We start from the raw sequence: 21613 nt of genomic DNA, 5'->3' as shown, positions 1-21613 counted from the left end.
TGGACAGTGTTCTCAAAGCTACCAGCATGAATTTGACCAAACTGCGGGAGGCGGTGGAAGACAGGAGTGCCTGGCGTGCTCTGGTCCATGGGGTCACGAAGAGTTGGACACGACTAAACGACTAAACAACAACAACAACAAGTGTTTCCTTTTGGACAATGAAGCACCGTAAAGACTGTAGTGATATATGGTTGATTTACACACATATATAGAACCTGGGCCTAGGGTGGAGGTATCCATAACATTACAGATGGCCATTTGTCATGGATGCTTTAGGTGAGATTCCTGCAAGACAGATTGTTGGACAATTGACCCTCGGGGTCTTTTCTGATTCTACACTTCTATGATTCTATGGTTCTAAGAGTAGGTAGGGCTTGTCATTTTAGAGATTGAAACTGAATTTTTGTAAATTTCTTCAGTGAGGGGTCTTAAAAATACATTTTGGGGTATGAGGAATTCAAATCTGTGATTCTTTTTGTGACTTGACAACATTTAGCTTGGTGAATCTATGTTTGATTAAAAGGTACATAAACTGCTCTCAGAAAAGCAAAGAATTTTAATTTTATGTTCTGAAAATGTCAGGTAATGCTATAAAAAATAGTTCCTCTGCATGAAACATATCCTGCTAAATATACGACAATACCTTGCAATCATAGAACAACATTAGAAAGTAAAGAAATCAGTTAATAAGAAATTTAACCAACAGGTTCAGTTGGTCACAGCGTGGTGCTGATAACATGAAGGTTGCAGGTTCAATCCCTGTACGGGGCAGCTGCATATTCCTGCATTGCAGGTAGTTGGACTATGAAATATACTCGGAGTCGCGTAACGGTCTCAATATTTTTGGGTGCGAGGAGGGCTCGGGCAATCTCGAACATTTCTTCTCTGCAGACGCTGAAGAATGTTGCCCTCTTCTTGGCTGTGTCGGTGACGTCCTTTGCCTCCAGGAGGAACTGGAAGCGGGTGCCATATCTGTTATGTACTGAAGTTCTCACCCTGGGCCAGCAGGGGGATACTGTAGATAGTTATGCAAATGAAGGATCGAAAGTGGCGTTCAGTGATTGGATAGTTTTAGAAAGTTGTTACAGTAACAAGGTACTGGAGTTCTATATAAGCAGGCTGACTGAGCCCTTCAGTTCAGTTCTGTTGTGGCCTCTGAATAAAGAACAGCTGTTTGAAGAATCGCTGTGTCGTCTGATATGTTCACTCACAACTTGACAGTATCCTTCCCAGTCTCCTGAGGCTGGGCTGAATGGCGTGAAGCTGTTGTCTGTTGCCATGCTGGGTCCTTGGGTCCCGGAGCTGTCGCCTGGATGTGTGGTGATGCAGTGGTGTGGCCTGTGCCGGGCTGCGGTGCGGTACGTGGCAGACAGCTCAGCGGGATGCCATCCTCGTCGCCAGTGAAATATACTTGGAGTCGCATAGTGATTTCATGCTCTTTGTTGCAGCTTGTAAAACAGTGGATAATTCCCCCACCCCAAACCTCAGGCTTTATATACATTATTTACACAATGGGTCCTGTCTGATTGGCTGATTCTGCTTCCCTCTTGGAGCCTGATTGGGCTGGTAAGGTAAAGATAAAGGGACCCCTGACCATTAGGTCCAGTCATGACCAACTCTGGGGTTGCGGCGCTCATCCCGCTTTATTGGCCGAGAGAGCTGGCGTACAGCTTCCGGGTCATGTGGCCAGCATGACTAAGCCGCTTCTGGCGAACCAAAGCAGCCCACGGAAACGCCGTTTACCTTCCCGCTGGAGCGGTACCTATTTATCTACTTGCACTTTGATGTGCTTTCGAACTGCTAGCTTGGCAGGAGCTGGGACTGAGCAACGGGAGGTCATCCCGTCGCGGGGATTCGAACCATCGACCTTCTGATCGGCAAGTCCTAGGCTATGGTCTGCAGGCCAATCAGATTGTTGCATTCTAGGATCCTGCCTGCCTATTGTTCTAGGATCTAAGCTAGTACATAACAAGACTAGATGATCCCCAGGTTCCCTTCCAACTCTACAGTTCTATTATTCCAAGTCTTGCTTTGATTTGTTCTTGGACATCAGTGGCTGACTTGCTTCTTGGCCTCTGATGTAGCCCTCACATTTCTCATGTGTGTACACCCTGCCTGCTGCCTCTATGACTTGTTTCACACACCTCTCGACAGACTGAGCATGACTGTGGAACTTGCATGGGCTCGTCAATGAACTTCTTTACCTCTGCTGTTGTTGTTGTTTAGTTGTTTAGTCGTGTCCGACTCTTTGTGACCCCTTGGACCAGAGCACGCCAGGCACTCCTGTCTTCCACTGCCTCCCGCAGTTTGGTCAAACTCGTGCTGGTAGCTTCAAGAACACTGTCCAACCATCTCATCCTCTGTCATCCCCTTCTCTTTGTGCCCTCAATCTTTCCCAACATCAGGGTCTTTTCCAGGGAGTCTTCTCTTCTCATGAGGTGGCCAAAGTATTGGAGCCTCAGCTTCAGGATCTGTCCTTCCAGTGAGTACTCAGGGCTGATTTCCTTAAGAATGGATAGGTCTGATCTTCTTGCAGTCCATGGGACTCTCAAGAGTCTCCTCCAGCACCATAATTCAAAAGCATCAATTCTTCGGCGATCAGCCTTCTTTATGGTCCAGCTCTCACTTCCATACATCATTTTTGGGAAAACCATAGCTTGAACTATACACACCTTTGTTGGCAAGGTGATGTCTCTGCTTTTTAAGATGCTGTCTAGGTTTGTCATTGCTTTTCTCCCAAGAAGCAGGCCTCTGCTGTAGTAAAGGTCTATAGCTTCTCCCAAAGGCATTTGGGTCCAAAACACAGAAATCAGCCATGCTCTCTGCCACTTTGTTACAAGCAGTCACAGTCAGCCCGCATGGTGCTCTGACCTTCTCTGCAGCATAAGACAGATAGCGGGCCTTCCTCGCTGGCCCCCTCTCTCCAGCTTGCTAAATGGACACTTTTTTTCCTGTTCACAAACTGCAATCCTAAACCAAAACTACTGGTCTTTTGTCTTATTAACTATCCCCTTTGTGACTGGCACAGACTTTGCTTTGCTGATTGCCAATCTTGATGGGTCATGACTCTGTCTTTGTTTCTTAATGGCTTCTCTCCAGGTGATTCCCTGGTCAGGAAAAATAAGTTTAGCCTGTTTTTTGTGTTGTTTTTTTACACTGCTAAATTCAACATCTGACACCTTCTCTTAATATTCCAACCAACACTCCAAGTATTGATTAAATTCTACCATTTATTAAATCTAGGACATATGGCACCCACAAAATATGGCACACAGACATGGCTGTGATTCGGCCCTAGTAAACAGTGTCCGGGCAGAAATTGCTTAAATGTCTGGGAAAGTGTAAATTGTGGCGAATTCCATTAAAAATAGTTCAAAACTTAGCAACCCTATATAACAGTGATGTAAACAAAACCTGCTCCTTTTTCCTTATGGAGTATCCAAGAGCCTGTATAGAGTCCTTAAGTGGGTTCCCCATTGGTAGGAGAAAATAACAGAGGCCAACCAGAGAATATTGAGAAGCAAAGCAGCTAGTAAGCCTGATCTTTATTAAACTGTTGCAACAGGATCCTCACTTACCACATGCAGGAGGGAGGAGGAACCAAGAACCATGGTATGCAAGCCCTTATACAGACTTTTGAAACTGTCGACCCTGTAGCTCAAGACCACCCCCCAAAACATCATACATACATACATTACAGAAGGAGGCAGTCTACAACAGAAATCCTGTCTGCCAGGATACCCGACAATGGCCAGTGACTGCTTACTTGGGCAGCCTGGTCATTCTTTTGTGATGGTAAATACCGTATTTTTCCATGTATAAGACTAGGGTTTTTCCTAAAAAATAATGTCAAAAAATTGGGGGCGTCTTATACACGGATACATCTCCCCCCATTTTCTTAAATCGGAGTCTCCAAAAATAGGGGGCACCTTATACATGGGGGCGTCTTACAGATGGGAAAATGCGCTACTTTAATTCCTGAATCCAGGTCACGGGCTCACCTTATTCATACAAAGATGCCCTAAAGACAGGTAAGCAAAACACAATGGAGAGGCTTTTCCATTTCCTTCCTCCCTGCTGAGAAACATTTGAGGTCAATTTGGGAGAGTCAAAATGGTTTCAGGATTGTTCTCCTGTACTATTTCAGACACGTGTTTTACATACGTATGTATGTGTTTGCTTTGTAAATTTATGAACATTTAATTTATATATTTGAGATCTTACATTCTTATAACAACAGTATCGTGGCTAGTAGCCACTAGTGAATTTGTCCAATATTCTCAGTACAGTGGTACCTCAGGTTACATACGCTTCAGGTTACAGACTCCGCTAACCCAGAAATAGTGCTTCAGGTTAAGAACTTTGCTTCAGGATGAGATCAGAAATTGTGCTCCGGCGGCGCGGCAGCAGCAGGAGGCCCCATTAGCTAAAGAGTGGCTGGGGAAACTCAGCCAAATGGGCGGGGTATAAATAATAAATAATAATAAATTATTATTATTATTATTAAAGTGGTGCTTCAGGTTAAGAACTGTTTCAGGTTAAATATGGACTTCTGGAACAAATTAAGTACTTAACCCAAGTACCATTGTACCTGTATAGGTGAGATGGAATTCCAGTAACCTTTGTGGGATTACTTGCAAGGTTGGAATATTACATAGACTTTAATTTGTGATTTTCTCTTTATTTTCAACAGCAAAACCATTTACTCAGGTACCACTGTATAAAGCAGTTTCATCTGAAGCTCTATGCACTAACTACATCTCTTCTGCAACATCTTCCCCTCCTGCCCCTAATTTTCAGGCTATATTTTTGGTGCTGTCACTTCCCTGTAGCGTCAAAGAGACCGGTGTTGTCAGGGTACAGAGGAGATTAAATAAACACTTTCCTTTACTTGGCACACAAACAGATTTCTAGCCGTTGCAGTTCAGGTGTTTTTCTCCGGTAGCCCATCACAACAGCTCCAGTGACAGCCCTGTTTTCGGCCTGCGCACTTAACAGACAGGTCCCAACCGATCTCCTTAATTACAGCGCTCTCTGGTTTCCAGCATTCTCCTCGCCTTCCTGCTGGCAAGAATGTCGCTCCTGCTGGCACCCAAATCTCCTTCAGCTTGAAGAAACTCTCACTCTCTGTCAAGCGGAGGTCACTGCCCTCAGAGACAACGCGCAGAGGCTTTGCCAACACGACACTCAGAAATGCAAGAGAGACGGGGCAGCGTTTTCTGGAAAAGGTCAGGGGCCTTCTGAGTATCTCTATCTGGCCCTCAGGAGTCTCCCCACATCCAGGGCATAGCTGTCAACCGTCCCTTATTTGGCAGGAAACTCCCTTATCCCAATGCCGTGTCCTGCTGCTGTCCCTTATTGATGATGTCTTTTAAATTTCCCGGGTTTCAAAGGAAGCAGCTCCTCTCCCACCCTCCCTGCTGGCCAGGGAGGAGGGAGGCGCCAACTGTGTTGCTTGGATGCCCAGCCCACCCCCCTCCGGCCTCCTCTCAGCAGCCTTGGCCCCCGGGAGCTTCTCCCTGTCGGGACTGGTGGGAGCCTCGGGCCCTTCCGCCTCCATCCTTCTCGTGGCCGCCAAACTGAGCGTCTCTGCCTGGGGCCTCCCCTCTGCCTGTCACCGCCGCTCCCACTCCCGCTAGGCCGTACTGTGGTTGTGCTGCCGAAGGACCCGGATGAGATGGGCAGCCTGGCATGGTCTATGAGTTGCTGAGGAGCCTTGAGAGGAGAGCGAGGGCAACCATAGAGAAAGCAGTTCAGAGAGAGGAGGAGGAGTCGGAGGCGTGGGCAGGTGCTCCAAGGGCTACAAGGGAAGGACCGCAAGCGCTTCTCCCATAGATTTGTAGTGGTAGACTAGCATAGAGGACTGATCTGCGGGTTTACTTCGGGCACTATTCCCTCCCCCCTGCCCCACCTGATGGAACTGAGAGCTGCAGATGGAGCACGAAAGAAAAGATACAGAACTGCAGCAGCATCTTCCTAGCTTGGACTTCGTTTTGCACGAAAAGCGGTTGCTGCTTGTAGTTATTTAATTGCAGTGTTTCATCGTCTTGAGCAGCAACCTCTGGAAACGAAGGGCTAAAAACCAGCGCTGCTCTCCCAAATTATCTGGTCCCTTTTAACTTTGTATTTCAGCTGGTTGACTAAAATCCCTTATTTTGGCTGCTGATCCCTTATTTTCGAGGCTGCTGGTCCCTTATTTTCAAATCTGTGACAGCTATGATCCAGAGTTTCTTTCCAGACTGAACTCACCAGAACTAAGTTCTGGCACCTCTCAGCAGGCGTCACCATGAATGCCTCCCTCGTTCTCTTAGCATGGTAATCCTGGCATCTCTTTTTCTAGAAAAACAGCACTGTCTACATCTCTCATACACACCAGTGATGCGGGTGTCACTGTGGTCTAAACCACAGAGCCTCTTGGGCTTGCCAATCGGAAAGTCAGTGGTTCGAATCCCTGTGACAGGGTGAGCTCCCGTTGCTCTGTCCCAGCTCCTGCCTGTTGAGAATTTCCATTCCACCTTAAGGAGCAGACGTGTGGAACTGTTGCATGTCACATGTCTGTTTACATTCCAGCACAGCTTGCTGGGAACTTCCATTGTGTGTATTGCTTTTGCTTTTGTCTCTTTCACCAAGGAGACAGAGAGAGAGACAACATGTTTCTTTGTCCTGATATATGATTAATAAATCTGTAGTTGTAGTATGCTTCCACAAGCCTCACCCCTATTCTGTGTGCACAGTTTGATCTGCTGATAGTGTGCCCTGGCTTTGAAGCCCAGGTTGCTGATTTACGTCGGAGCAGAGGCTGGTGGGTCTTCACAGCGAGACGGCTGGAAGGAGACGGCCCAGCTGCATGTTGACACTGCCAACCTAGCAGGTTGAAAGCACACCAGTGCAAGTAGATAAATAGGTACCACTGTGGTGGGAAAGTAACCGACGTCTCCGTGCGCTCTGTTTTCCGTCACGGTATTCCATTGCGCCAGAACCAGTTTAGTCGTGCTGGCCACATGACCCAGAAAGCTGTCTGTGGACAAACGCCGGCTTGGCTCCCTTGGCCTGGAAAGCGAGATGAGTGCCGCAACCCCATAGTCACCTTTGACTGGGCTTAACCGTTTACCTCATGCCTCCACAGCCACATCCCCTTGCTGTCCCTGCTTCACGTGGGTGTTTTTTTGGCTGACTAAAATGTGTTATTGAACACTGATGATGCATTTTGCTTGTGTGGATGGAGAAGGATAGAGAGGGGCTGTAGAATTGCAGAATCCAACCTGGGGTTTTCTGCATGCATGCAGATGCCCTGTTGCTGAGCGACAGCCCTTCCACAAAGACATGGGCACAGTTGGCCCCCCTTAGATCAAGTAAATCAATAAAAATACTAAACAAACTGAGGTTCTGTCCCCTCAACATGAAGCCTGCCCCCCAGCATAAATCCTGGCTACATGCCCATGCCCAAAGATGCCCAAGATATGAGGTAAACAAGTAATATTAGTACCACAACATCCATAAGTTTTTCAATGACTATTATCAACAACAATATATGTTCAAACACAATATCAGCATGTGTAGTTTTCTTCTTGAGGGAGCCAATATAATATAGCTTTGTACAGTTCTTTTTTCTGGGGGGACGCAGGGGGACGCATATCCTTGTGAATCCTTGTACTTTTGTCCATTTACTGTATTTATTTCCCCCAATTTGAACTATAAAATGGTGATTTTCTTGAGTCAAAATGAGAGTACAGTGGTACCTCGGTTTTCAAACAGCTTAGTTCCCGAATAACTTGGAACCCGAACACTGCAAAACCGGAGGTAGGTGTTCCGGTTTTCAAACCCTTTTTCAGAAGCCGAAAGTGCTCCGTTTTGAGTCTCCCTGTATTTCCTGTTGCGCTGCTTATTTGCGTCCCCCCATTGTAATTCAAAACTTCCATTTCCAATTGCAGTGTTCTAAGGTGATATGTGGAGCTTATATTTGGTGCTTTTGTTTTTGCTATCTATTTTGCATTTTTTGTTTTGAGGCTTTTTCAGTTAATTTGTTTTTGCGACTGTGTGGATCCCAGTTTAGCTACTGATTGATTGATTGATTGATTGATTGCAGAAAAGTCCCCCATCCAAACAATGACTATAATCAGTGCAAGTAAGAACAAAATTTTTTTTATCACCTACAATACTGTTTTATTTATTTTATAGTACAGTGCATTGCTTATTGCTTTCATTTTATGGAAATTTTAAAATTCATGTTGAATTGCTGTTTTAGGGGTTGTTTTTAAAAGTCTGGAACAGATTAATCCGTTTTGCATTACTTTCTATGGGAAAGCGTGCCTTGGTTTAGGAACGCTTTGGTTTTGGAACAGACTTCCGGAATGGATTAAGTTTGAGAAGCAAGGTACCACTGTACCCCTAAACATTTTTTTTATTTTTTTAAAAAAAGCACTGGACTTGTAATAGGAGAAAAATGCTACGTTGCTAACAAAGCCTCTTCGTAATAACCACAAGAGGGAGCTAAAAGTAAATGAAACACTTGTTACTGCCCTTTCAACATGCAGAGGAGTTAAAACAGCTTCTTATTTCTGTACGATGTATAGAAATAAGCCACTTGCTGAGGGCTGATCCAAACTTCCTCTTGTCCTGCTGCTCCCCCTGCCCCTCGGGGAAAACAGCACTGCAGTGCTCAGTAGGAGTGAAGGACAATCTAGGTTTTCGGACAAACTGGTTTTTCTGTGACTTGATATTTGCTCCGATTTAACACTAAAAAGCAGGTTTTCATTGGGAAAGGTGTGGGAATTAGACTCTAGTCCCATTTGCAGAAGTCAGCCCAGGGTCGTCTAACCCTTTAATTAGTTCTTTTCCCCCCTCCTATAAAAACTATGCAAGGACATATAACCTTTTCTTAGGGTTCTTGCAATTGCAGATTAAATATGCAATGCAGGTAGGAGATAGAGTTCTACAGCTCTTGCAATTAATAATAATAATTTTATTTTTTACACCTTGCCCATCTGACTGCCACCCTGGGCAGCTTCCAACATATATAAAAACATAATAAAACATGAAACATTAAAAAAAAACCACTCCCCTATGCAGGTGTCTTCTGAAGATTGTACCTCCAACACCTCCAACATTTCTCCGATGAAAATAGGGACAGCCCATGGAAAAGCGGGACATTTTTAACCATGATCTCAACATGGGGGAATGGTTGTTGAAGTTTTTGGAGGTAAAGTTGTTGTTACGTCAGACTGGAGAAAGACTACTGTGGACATTTATCAATGATAATAATGGAAGAACCTCCTTTAGACTTGTTATGTGGAAGGGGAAATGAATGAACTGGAGGTGCCTGACTCTGAAGACTGGGGAAACATCGCCTAACAGAAGGAGGAACAGCTGGCTAAAACCTTGGAGTGAATATTTTGAAAAGTATTTGTACCTATAACTGACAGACGGAAAATCGGATGCCCTTTTTATTTCTCTCTCTCTTTTGCTTTCTTTTCTTTTTCATTTCTTCTTCTTTCCTTGCTTTCCTGAGTGTGTGTGTCCTCTACTCTGGGTTACTGAGGGGACTGTACTCACAGGAAGGTGATGGTTGGCTGGTGAAGGACCCGATATGAGACTCTGATTCTAAAAATCTGCTGCTTTGTGTTAAGTTGTGGGTGAACATATCAGACGACACAGCGATTCTTCAAACAGCTCTTGTTTATTCACAGGCCAGAACTGAACTAAACTGAAGGGTTCAGTCAGCCTGCTTATATAGAGCTCCACTAGAACGCAACAGTAACCACTTTCTGTAACTGTCCAATCACTGAACATCACTTTCGATCCCTTATTTGCATAACTATTTACAGTATCCCCCTGCTGGCCCAGGGTGAGAACTTCAGTACATAACACTTTGCAGGACATCTGTGAGATAAGAAAAGGCTAAGGAGTAGAACCTACACAAATCTGGAGTGGAGTCCCTAAAACAGTTGGATGGTGCCTTGTACACCTCCTTCCAGCAACTCCTGCAGCCAAGCTGGTACCAAACATATTGCTCTGCTTTCTTTGGACCAGGCTTGCCCCAAAGAAGTCACTTTGGTGTTGCTAACACAGTGATTTGACTTCACCCCTGGAGGCACACTCCATTGTCTCTAGAGACAGATAGATGCCAACAAGGCAGTTGAAGGATGACTGAGGGCAGGCTGAGGTTGATGAAGCAGTGCTCTGTCTGCTCCAATGGACCAGCCTCCCCCCACCTCTAAGCCATACTCCATCTGGTACGCAGGATGAGACCCTACCTGTCTTGCCAGCCTGGTGCATGCTCGTTATCTCCTGCTTGGACTACTGCAATGCACTCTACGTGGGGTTACCTTTGAAGGTGACCCAGAAACTACAACTAATCCAGAATGCGGCAGCTAGACTGGTGACTGGGAGCGGCTGCCAAGACCACATAACACCAGTCTTGCAAGACCTACATTGGCTCCCAGCACATTTCTGAGCACAATTCAAAGTGTTGGTGCTGACCTTAAGGCCCTAAATGCCCTTGGTCCATTATACCTGAAGGAGCGTCTCCACCTCCATCCTTCTGCCCGGACACTGAGGTTTAGCGCCGAGGGCCTTCTGGCGGTTCCCTCACTGCGAGAAGTGAGGTTACAGGGAACCAGGCAGAGGATCTTCTCGGTAGTGGCACCCGCCCTGTCGAACACCCTCCCACCAGATGTCAAAGAGAAAAACAACTACCAGACTTTTAGAAGACATCTGAAGGCAGAACTGTTTAGGGAAGCTTTTAATGTTTAACAGACTACTGTATTTTAATACTTTGTTGGAAGCCGCCCAGAGTGGCTGGGGAAACCCAGCCAGATGGGCAGGGTATTATTATTATTATTATTATTATTATTATTAATAATAATAATAATACAGTGGTACCTCGGGTTAAGTACTTAATTCATTCCGGAGGTCCGTACTTAACCTGAAACTGTTCTTAACCTGAAGCACCACTTTAGCTAATGGGGCCTCCCGCTGCTGCCGCGCCGCGGGAGCCCAATTTCTGTTCTCATCCTGAAGCAAAGTTCTTAACCTGAAGCACTATTTCTGGGTTAGCGGAGTCCATAACGGGAAGCGTATGTAACCTGAAGCGTATGTAACCTGAGGGACCACTGTATTATACTTTGGCTTACTGTGATGTGTGAACCAGGCCAGAGACTTTCACCCAGCTGAGAACTTTACAGTTGAGAAATGGATCCTAGTGTTGAACCTGAATCTACACTTGTCCGGTCAGGCTCTCTAACCACTGCACCACCCTGCCTCTCAGATGGAAGCGATGGCTGCATTCAGCCTGGTTAACCACAAATCACGGAGTCTTGCCGGGCCACCGTGCTGCCCAAAGCCATTCCAGTTAAGCAATACGTGACTAATGTGATGCTAAAAGCCTGCTGAGAAACGAAACAGCAGCTTGTCAAAAATGTGTGGAGATTTTTAAAAACTCAGGAACAATAACACGATGCACAAACAAACAAAAAACCCAAACAAAAACCAAGACTCTCTTGCGAAATTTGCAGTGGCCTTTTCAGGCATTGATGAATCTGTTGAGGGAACATTGTCAGGGCAGGAAGACATTTGGATTCCAAACTGTCAGCAAATACAGCAAAGCGATGATTGGGGTTAAGGTGTGCGCTGGTAATAATTGCAGTGGGTTCTAAAAAAATAAAAATAACAGTAATGGCATAAAACAGCGTAAGAAGAAGACAGAAGAAAAAGAAACACGCCACCTCCCCCTTACTCAAAACAGGCTTCATGTAAGCTCTCCCCCTCCTCCTCACCATTTCTGCCTTTTCTGGTTGTGAGTTGGCTTCTGAAAAATCCTGGAGCTGTAGTTAAGGGATAAGTGGATTTGTATCACACTGAAACATTCCCACACTGTGTTTCTGTGGGCGTTACAAATTGCTAAGCAGATTTCAAGTGTTCTTTTGAGTTGTGAGCTGCAGATTTTCTGCACATACTGATCATTCCTTCTTCTTCTTCTTCTTCTTCTTCTTCTTCTTCTTCTTCTTCTTCTTCTTCTTCTTCTTCCCCCAAAGCACTGTGGGCATGATCCTACAATTGTTGTCCCTATTAAAAAAAATAAAATTAGGACTAGGAGAATCCCCCCCCCCCGCTCCTTTTGGATAAGGGTTGTAGGATTAGCCTCAATTAGCTGAGTTATAGGATATAATTTGATGAATCTACTCTGTGCCACCGCCTCTCGCTTGCATAAGGATCAGGCAACAGGGCACAGAATCAGACAATAGAGTCTTCCATTCACACAGCCCACACAGCATGCGCACAATGCAAGCCCATGAACGCCGTGCGAAATGGTGCATTTAAGCACAATAGTGATGTGTAGTTTAAGTGGAGATGGCAGCACTAGTTCTGCTATAGCACCTGTTTACGCTGCCATGAAAGCTTCGCCAAGCTGATTATAGCATAGAGACCGACCCTTTCGGGACTTCAGAATTAGCTTCTCTGCTCACACCCACTCGGTGCTGTTGGGGTCCCGTGTTCCACCGAGAAGGAGCGGAGCTCAGAGCAAAAGATGTGGGCTTGCTGTCTTTGTGGGATCCAATTTGAAAGGAGGCAGGGATCCGGCATCGTTGAGTTAGCCGTACCATAGAGTTAATTCCCCCCTCCTCATTTTATAATGGAGCAAGGATGACTCACAACCGTGTAGGCCTTCAAACTCTGTTGGTCCAGAGCTCTGGACCGACGCAACTGATTTTATGCAATTTTACTCAGAAGTAAACCCAACAGAGTTTGGCAGAACCAAGGAAGCATGCACAGGGCTTCAGCAAGAAGCAGGGTGGCCCACTCACACATTGCAAAAAAAAAGAAAGAGGACATGGAAGGGCTTTAAAAGGGATGTTTGGACTGACACTTTGCCTGAGCAGCAGTGGTCTTTCTGGCTCTTGTGTGTTTCCAGGGCCAGCCCAACCGTTAGACAGAGTGAGGCAACTCCCTTAGGCAAGAGATGCTGAGGGGAGGGTGGCCACAAGGTGTTGGAAGGCAGGGCTGTATGTGCCACACTGAGCTAGCCAGCTGCCATCACTTTTGTATGCGAAACGGGGAGGATGCAGCCTTGCCTTTTACCTAGGGCAGAAAAATACATTGCCCTGCTCCTGCACACGTGTCAAAGGAGCCAGTCAGTAATCACACAGTTCAAAGGTGGCCCTCTCCGCAGATTTGTTTGAGTGTCAAGCCTAATGAGCAGAGCAGCTCCTTCCCATGAAAACCAGCTTACTCCATGAAAATCACTTGCCGAGACTGAAAGTCCCCTGCATCTTCACAGCCATCTATGTCCCCTCTTCTCCAGGGTTTTCCCAAGCAATTGGAGACTGCGCCTGTTGCTGCTCTGCTCTTTTCATATCTCTTCTGGTTCTGGGAGACCAGAGGGGATGAGAGCTTTTTGCAGCAGGAGGGGGAGACACCTGTAACCCTTCCCCAGCCTAACTCCTCTCTCTCTGCCTCTTCGCCTCCCTCCTCCCACTCTACTGCTTCAGCTTCTGTCTCTGATTCTGGACTTCTCTCTGCCTCAGACTCTACCAGCTCACTGAGTCCTGTTACCTCTTCATCTTCCAATGCCTCCTTCTCTCAGTCTTCTTCCTCTGACCACTCATCACTATCCCACCACTACCCCTTGGGCTTTGAGCCTTCTCCCCTTGGTGGTTTCCCACTTGGTTCCTCCCACCGTTCCTCTGTGTCCAACCAGTCTGTGACAACACGTTTCTGTGCCCCGCCCTCTTGTCTGACCCCCCCCCCAGCTCAGTCCTTATACTGTTGAGAGTTACCATTTGAAAAAAGTTAGTAGGACCCCTTGCCAATTTGACTAGCAAGACTGCATGTCTTTCTCTTCTCTTTCTGTACAGTCCCCTCCAAAGGAATGGCTAAAGATTACCATGTTACTACTTTACCTTATCTGGGCCAATGTTAAAAGAGCTTGCAAAGTGAAATAACATGGGCAAAATGTGGCCTTACAGCTCAATCCAAGTGCTAGGAGCCATACAATATAATGTCACAGAAATGAAAAGCAGCATTGCTTGTAATCCAAAACCAGGGTGATGCCGTGTAGTGGTTAGAGCAGGAGTAGCCAATGTGGTTGCTGTTGGACCACAATTCCCATCACCCCTGACCATTGACTAGGCTCGCTGGGGCAGATGGGAACTGTAGTCCAGCAACATCTGAAGGGTACCACACTAGCTATTTCTGGGTTAGAGGGTCAGATTAAGATTCAGGTGCTGTAGGCTCATAACCCCACTGAGCATCGATGCTCACCGAGTGGCCTTGGGCCAGTCACAATCCCATTGCCTAACCTATCTTACAAGGTTGCTTTTGTTCTGATATTCGGTTCCACCTTAACAGATGTATGGAGTTGTTGTATGTCACATGTCTGTTTACATTCCAGCACAGCTTACTGGTAACTTCCGTTGTGTGTATAGCTTTTGCTTATGCTGTTTGCTTGGACACGAAGGGGAGAAGACATGTTTTTCCCTTTGTCCTGATGCTGAATAAAATGCCTGTAAATACGCTTTACACAGCCTCTATCTGTCCTTCTGTTGCGAAGAGTTATTTGCTGATTAGCGCATGCTCCAGTTTCTGAAGGCTTCTGAAGCTGTGGGTCACTGTTTCATGCTGAGCCAAAGACCGGAGATCACCTGGCTACTGGCGGGTGGGCTGGAGCCAGCTGGGGCTTGCTAATTGCCCCCGATTCCTTGGAAGTATCCCAACAGTTTTGCGGGGTAAAAAGTGGGAGGCAGAAGGCCTTGTATGCCATGAACCTAGGAAGAGTCTACTGACTCAGGCACATAGCTGTCAACCGTCCCTTATTTGGCAGGAAACTGCCTTATCCCAGCGCCGTTTCCCACTGCTGTCCCGGATTGATGATGTCCCTTAAATTTCCCGGGTTTCAAAGGAAGCAGCTCCTCTCCCTTCCTCCCTGCCAGAGGAAGGAGGCTCCAATTGTGTTGCTTGGCTGCGTTGCTCACCCAATAAGGAGTCTAAGAATGGCTGGGGGGTGGAGCTTGCATGCCTTGTGCCCGCCCCGTTGCCTTTGCTCAGCGCTTCCCAGCGGAGAGGTGACGGTGGTCTTCCTTGCTGCATCCCCTTTGCCGGGTTGCTGTTCTGTGGGAACCACCGCTTGAGGCTTCGTTTGGCTGCTGGCTGGGCTTTCTGCCTTTGGCTCGGAGGGGCTCAGAAGTTGAACATACCTGTGCTTAGAATCGGATGGATATGACATCGACGGCCCACTCACCCTTGCCGGGGAAAAGGTCTGTCTGGAGTGGGGGCACATGGTGGGGGGAAAGGAAAGGAGCTGATTGAGTACAATGGCGGGCGACAATCTCGTGGGGGGGGGGGCGGGCTTTGGATTTGTTTTGGAGGCTCCTTTGATTGACTGGTTTGGGGAAAAGGAAAGGAGCTGGTTGACTAAAATCCCTTATTTTGGCTGCTGGTCCCTTATTTTCAAATCTGTAAGTTGACAGCCAAGGGCCCATCTAGTCCAGCACCCTGTTCTCACAGTGGCCAATCAGATGCCTGTGGGGAACCCCCAAATGGGACCCGAGTGCAAGGGCGCTCTCCCCTCCTGTGGTTTCCAGCAACTCATATTCAGTAATCATTTCCTGCCTCCAACTATGAAGGCAGAGCGTAGGCATCATGGCAAGTACTTATTGATAGCCTTCTCCTCCACAAATCTGCCCAATCCTCTTTTAAACCCATCAAAGTTAAACAGGGGGATAATAAACAGTAATAAATGTTTTCAGGTCCCAAGTGCAAAAAGGCGGCGGCGGCGGGGGGGGGGGGGAGAGGTAGTGGTACAATCTGAGAAGAAACTGGTGTTCTATTGAACATGTTTGTACAATACACACACACACACACACACACACACACACACACACACACACACACCCCTCTCTGTCAAAGGGCATCTTGGGATTAAAAGCTGAAACGGATGCCAAGCCGCCCTTGAATTAATCTGTGGGTCCAGGAGACACAGCTTTTAAAAAGAAGAAGATTCTGGTCCAGTGTAGAAACAGTGACCGATCCCTTTCACGATAATCGCTTGCCATCACTTATATCTCACGCTGAGAACAATGACCATGAGAAGCAAGGTGAAGGCCTGCGGAAGAAACAGCATCTTCAGTTAAATGCTTGTTCTGTGGCTGACATGTAACACCAGGATGAAGGAGCTGAATTCTCGTTCCGTTACTAAGGAGCCGTCGCACAGTATTGAATGGGGAAGGTGATCCAATCACGGAACGAGAGAGAGAGAATGAGAGAGAGAGAGAGATGATCACAGCAGGGGTAAGGAAGCTCATTCCTCTCCTCTCCTGCACACACCAATTTGAAAATGGTTTGACATAAAGAGATGGTTTCTTTCTCCTCTGAGGTGCTGTTGCAAGCCCGATACTGACAAGAAATCCTACATGTTGAAAACAACAACAACAACAACATCTCATTGAGAAAACCACAGGTAGCCATGATGGACCCACAGTAAGGTGGGAGTGGGGGCACAATACAAAGCTAACTGTAGGCTAATAGTAATATGTAACAATGAAGTTAGTTTGAATCAGTTAAAACTTTATGACTTGGGTCACACACACGGCAGCAAGACAGGGACACACCAGATTTAGGGTGGTATGGGCAGTCGTTCCCCCGGCCGGGTGTCAAGCTGAGGGGGCACAAAACAACAATAAGCTATATTATGCAGGTACCTATTCAAAGTACCAAAGGTTTTATGTATTGAAGTTCTCACCCTGGCCACCAGGGGTATTGTGTATATAGTTTTCACTCAGGTCCATGTAAGTTAATTTAGGTGTTAAGTTAATTTGTTGTTCATTTGTTGTTACAATGCTGACAGCCAGTTGCCTACAAAAGCAGGCTATCTGAGCTGTTCAGTTCAGTTCAGTTCAGTTCAGTTCCAGCTTACTTATAAAGAACTGCTTGGAGAAATCTCTGTGTCGTCTGCTATGTCCACCCACTACTTAACAAAAAGGAATATTGCGAAGATAAGAAATATTTAGGGGGGGGGGAGCGCCAAATTTTGCCCTCACTCATGATGCCATATTAGCAAAATCTGCCCCTGGCTAGGAGTTACCAGTCTAATTACTTCATTGGTGCCCCCAGGAAGGGCCCCCCGACTTGGAACTTCTTCTTTCTTATAAAGTACGTCTCTGCCCCCCCCCCGAAATAAACTTATGAAGCAAAATATGCATATACCCTTCTAAGCGATTGCTGTGAAATGAGTTACCTGGCTGCTCACGTCTGTCAGTGTTATCAGTCAAGATGGAGATGCTATCAGGCAAGTTGTTTAGACACAAAGCAATAGGAATCCCTGGGATCCTAAATTGCTGCTGTTTCTCCCTCCCCTTTAACACCCTTTTCCTGCTTCTGTCTTATTTTCTAGGCATAAATTCAGCAGGCTAAGTCTCTTCTTGTATGGAAATATGATTATAGAAACCTACTTGTGGAATGCTCTCCCCAGAGACGCTTGCCTGGTGCCTTCATTACATATCTTTAGGCACCAGGCAAAAACATTTCTCTTCTCACAGGCCTTTGGCTAATTAAATAATCTATGATCTTTTAAACTGTGGGTGGGGATTATTGTTTTTTGGTTGGCATTATGCACCTTTGTGTTTTTATATTTGTAAACTGCCCTGTTATCCTTAGGTAAAGGTGGTATAGAAATTTAATAAATAATACTAATAATATGGGGGGAAAGCTTCGCCGTGACTGAACTCTCTCTAGTCTGCTATGCCTTGATCCCCATGGCAGCCATTTTGTGTTATGCCACCGCCCCATGGCAGCCATTTTGTGTGATATGCCACAGCAGAGCTTTTTCACGTTGACAACACACTTTTTAGACATGCATCCTTTCGCAACACAGTAATTCAGATTTACTAGCAAACCAGAGGTTAAACTAACACCTTTCCAGCCCTGGGAGGAACACAGGGAGTGCTTGCGCGACACACCTACACACTGCAACTGACACACTAATGTGTTGCAGCACACAGTTTAGAAAGCTCTGTGCTGCAACCCCATGGCAGCCATTTTGTGTTGGGCACCCACAGCACTGTTTCAAAATTCAAAATGGTTGCCAGCCCCTGCAGTGAGCCAAACTATAGCTTTCAGGCTCCAGGAGAGTCACTTTGCTTCTCCCTGGTCCATTTTATTGCCACACTGCACTGAGCTAAGCCAACATTTGACTTGGCATGTTATTAGAACCTGTAGCTGGGGGGGAGGGAGGGGGTTGAAATTCAATTCTGTCCACATTTATAGGCAAATCTACCTAATTTGCCTTTTCCAAAACAATGCAAAGTAAAATGCAGCCATCCCTCGAAATTCACACTTTTCTGAATTTTGCAACGCAGTTCTTCCTCCAACTAATGTGCACAAAAACATACATATTAGTGAAAACAGCATATACAAAGGCATCATATATGGGGAAACTCCTTTGCAAAGAAATCTTTGCTTTGCAAAGAACGTGTATTAGGCAAGATTCTATCCAAAGACGTGTATTTTGGAAGCAATTTGCACTGAGCTGCTGCTGAATTTTCATGAGGACTTGCTTCTTAAAATAAATATGCAAATTGAGGTGGAAATGTGGAGGACTGAACTTATGGTGGGGGAAAACGAGAAACTGAGAGAAACTGAAATTGACAGATTTGCCCATTCTTAGCTGTAATTTTCTTCTTGGCTACAGCTTATGGCATGGGTAGGCAAACTAAGGCCCGGGGGCCGGATCCAGCCCAATTGCCTTCTAAATCTGGCCCACAGACAGTCTGGGAATCAGCGCGTTTTTACATGAGTAGAATGTGTCCTTTTATTTAAAATGTGTTTCTGGGTTATTTGTGGGGCAAAGGAATTCGTTCATTTCCCCCCTAAAAAATATAGTCTGGCCTGAAGGACAGTGGACTGCTGAAAAAGTTTGCTGACCCCTGGCTTATGGTTAATGATCTGGCTGGCATCCATCTATTGTCAGGATGATACGTGGGTGATATGTCGAGAAACAATGGAGGAGTGCACCTTTAATAATAATAATAATTTTTATTTATACCCCGCCCTCCCCAGCCAAGGCTGGGCTCAGGGCGGCTAACAAGCAATAATAAAAACAAGTTGAATGAATATAACTTAAAAACAAAATTAAAATACAACATTAAAACACTGAAACATTAAAATGCAGCCTCATCGCAGGAGGAGAAAGGAAAAAGAAAGAGGGGGAGGGAATCAAATTGGCTCCAAGCCAAAGGCCAGTCGGAACAACTCTGTCTTACAGGCCCTGCGGAAAGAAATCAGATCCTGCAGGGCCCTGGTTTCATGAGGCAGAGTGTTCCACCAGGCCGGAGCCAGTGTTGAAAAGGCCCTGGCTCTGGTTGAAGCTAATCTGACTTCCTTAGGGCCCGGGACCACTAGGGTGTTGCTATTTATGGACCTTGAGGCTCTCTGTGGGGCATACTGGGAGAGGCGGTCCCGTAGGGGGATGAAGTCAAACTGTTGGAAGATTACAATGGCTGTAGAGACATATGTGGGAGAGACATGTTTTGTTGCAGCTGCGGCAGGCAGATGAAGGCGTCTGGTTGTATTGCTGCAGATGCAACAGGAGATTTCTTCTCTCTGTGCTCCTCCCAGTGCTCATTCCTCCTCTGGTCACTGCTGTGGATACACAACCTGACTGTCTGTCTCCAGGCCCTGTGGTCATCTGCAAGGGATTGCTACCCAGCAGGGTTGAGGTTGCCAGCCTACATGTTGGCAAGGGATATCTTTGTGACACAGAGTTGGTCTGCCAGCGGGCCTGGTGCCTGAAGCCAGCTCCCCACAGAGCACATCCTTGGGATCCTGCCATCTTCCATGCTGTGGATATGACCAAGCCAGCTTAGATGTCACTGAGACAGGAATGTGAACATGCTGGGAATGTTGGGCTTGGGACAGCTTGTGGTTAGTGAGGAGAGTGCTTCATTACAAGTCCTGGTTCCGATGATATGGGCAACACAGCAGTAAAAAAGATGAGGAGTGCTGCACGGTTGCCCAGTCACAGTGGACTACGGTTTGGCCTACCGTGTTGCATGAACCAAGCCTACGACAGCCTGAAAGTTAAGCAAAAGAAAAACTAGCCAGGGCAGAGGAGGAAGGGATATGCCTGGGCTAGAAGAGAGAAAAGGCTGTGCTTTACACAGGGCCAGATTTAGGTCTGAGGTGGCCCTAAGCTACTGAAGGTAATGGGGCCCTTTGTATCCCCAGCTGTCCTTTGTCAACAACAAATTGCCGCTGTTTTTTGTGTTGAATATATGCTATATGGTCATTTATGGACCTAATAGGTATCTAAAGCCATTTGCACATAACAAAATATGTATTTTATCAAAGTAATTGATATAGAAATGAGAAAACCAGTGATATTTTAGGGAGCAGGCTAGCAGGCGAGGCCCATTACGTACCTCATAGGAGCCTACACAACACAAAACACTGTTGCTGTATGTGGGTTTTATTTTATTTGTTTTTTATCTTATATTTTGGAAATGTGCATCCAGGTTTTTTCCCTTTAATTTTTTTGGGGGCCCCCAAGAGAGCAGGGCCCTAAGCTATAGCTTGTTTAGCTTATACATAAATCCGGCACTGGCCCTACAGTCCACAAGTATTAAGAGAAATGGCAGTGGTGTCACACTAAAAAATATTGCTCCTATGCTGACACGTTTTTTCTGGAATTGTCATTCTTTATTTTCACAATTTTTACAGATATTTCAAGAGATGTGATCATCAGTTCTTGTTGCAGTTCAGTGTGTTCTCCTGTTACTTTCTCTTGAGATCTCAAGTTTTTGTTTTGCCGTAGAATTACAGCACCACCCTGTCCACGGTGTATCCTGTCCTTCAAAATATTATTAAGTCTGTTCAGGACTCTGGTGCCTTTAATTAAGTTTCCTGTTTGCAGATCCCACCTGTTTTATTGCTTCCTGTTGAACTTGGCTGAGGAACTCGGTGATTTTGAATAAACTCTTAATAACCCCTTGGATCGCTTCTCTTAATTGTCCCAGTTGTAGTTTCTGTTCCCTGGTGAGGGGCAAGGAGGTAGACTTTTGTTATTGGTTTCCTATTCAGATTTAATATAGCCATGTTGCTCTTGCTATAAAAGTGAAAAGTGAAATAAAACCTAAAGCTTTTCCTCTTGCAGAAACTGGTGCTGAGGCAATTAAGGGAGGCTACTCAAGGAATAGTTCAGAATAGTCCTCATTAAACACCCCAGCCATGTTCAACAAGAAGTAATAAAATGGACAGAAGATGTGCACAGGAACCTTTTAACGAACAGTGGAAAGGAACTTTGTGGAATGAGACTTAAAGAGCAATCCTCACCTCTCCTTGAAGGTTGGGTGAAAGAGGTTAGGTTGGAGTGAAAGCCCCCCTCTGATGGTGGAAAAGAGTTTTGCTAGGTGGTGCAGCAAATCTATCCTAGAGGCCCTTGGAACACCCACTGAAAACTCTGTAGTCACAGATCTATCGTTTCCAGTGTTTCTGCTGGAGGTGGAGGAGAAAAATCTGATATTTTGGAGCAACCTTGGGGCCACCAGATTCAAAAACCCCTTGTTTCCCTGATGCCAGTGAGAGGGGGGAAAACAGAAAAATAAATGAAAAAATAGCACAGTGG

This window comes from Podarcis liolepis (assembly GCF_965112155.1).
Source record: "Podarcis liolepis genome assembly, chromosome: 1".
NCBI lineage: Eukaryota > Metazoa > Chordata > Lepidosauria > Squamata > Lacertidae > Podarcis > Podarcis liolepis.
The sequence above is the reverse complement of the archived record's forward strand: the minus strand, read 5'-3'. Positions refer to the sequence as shown.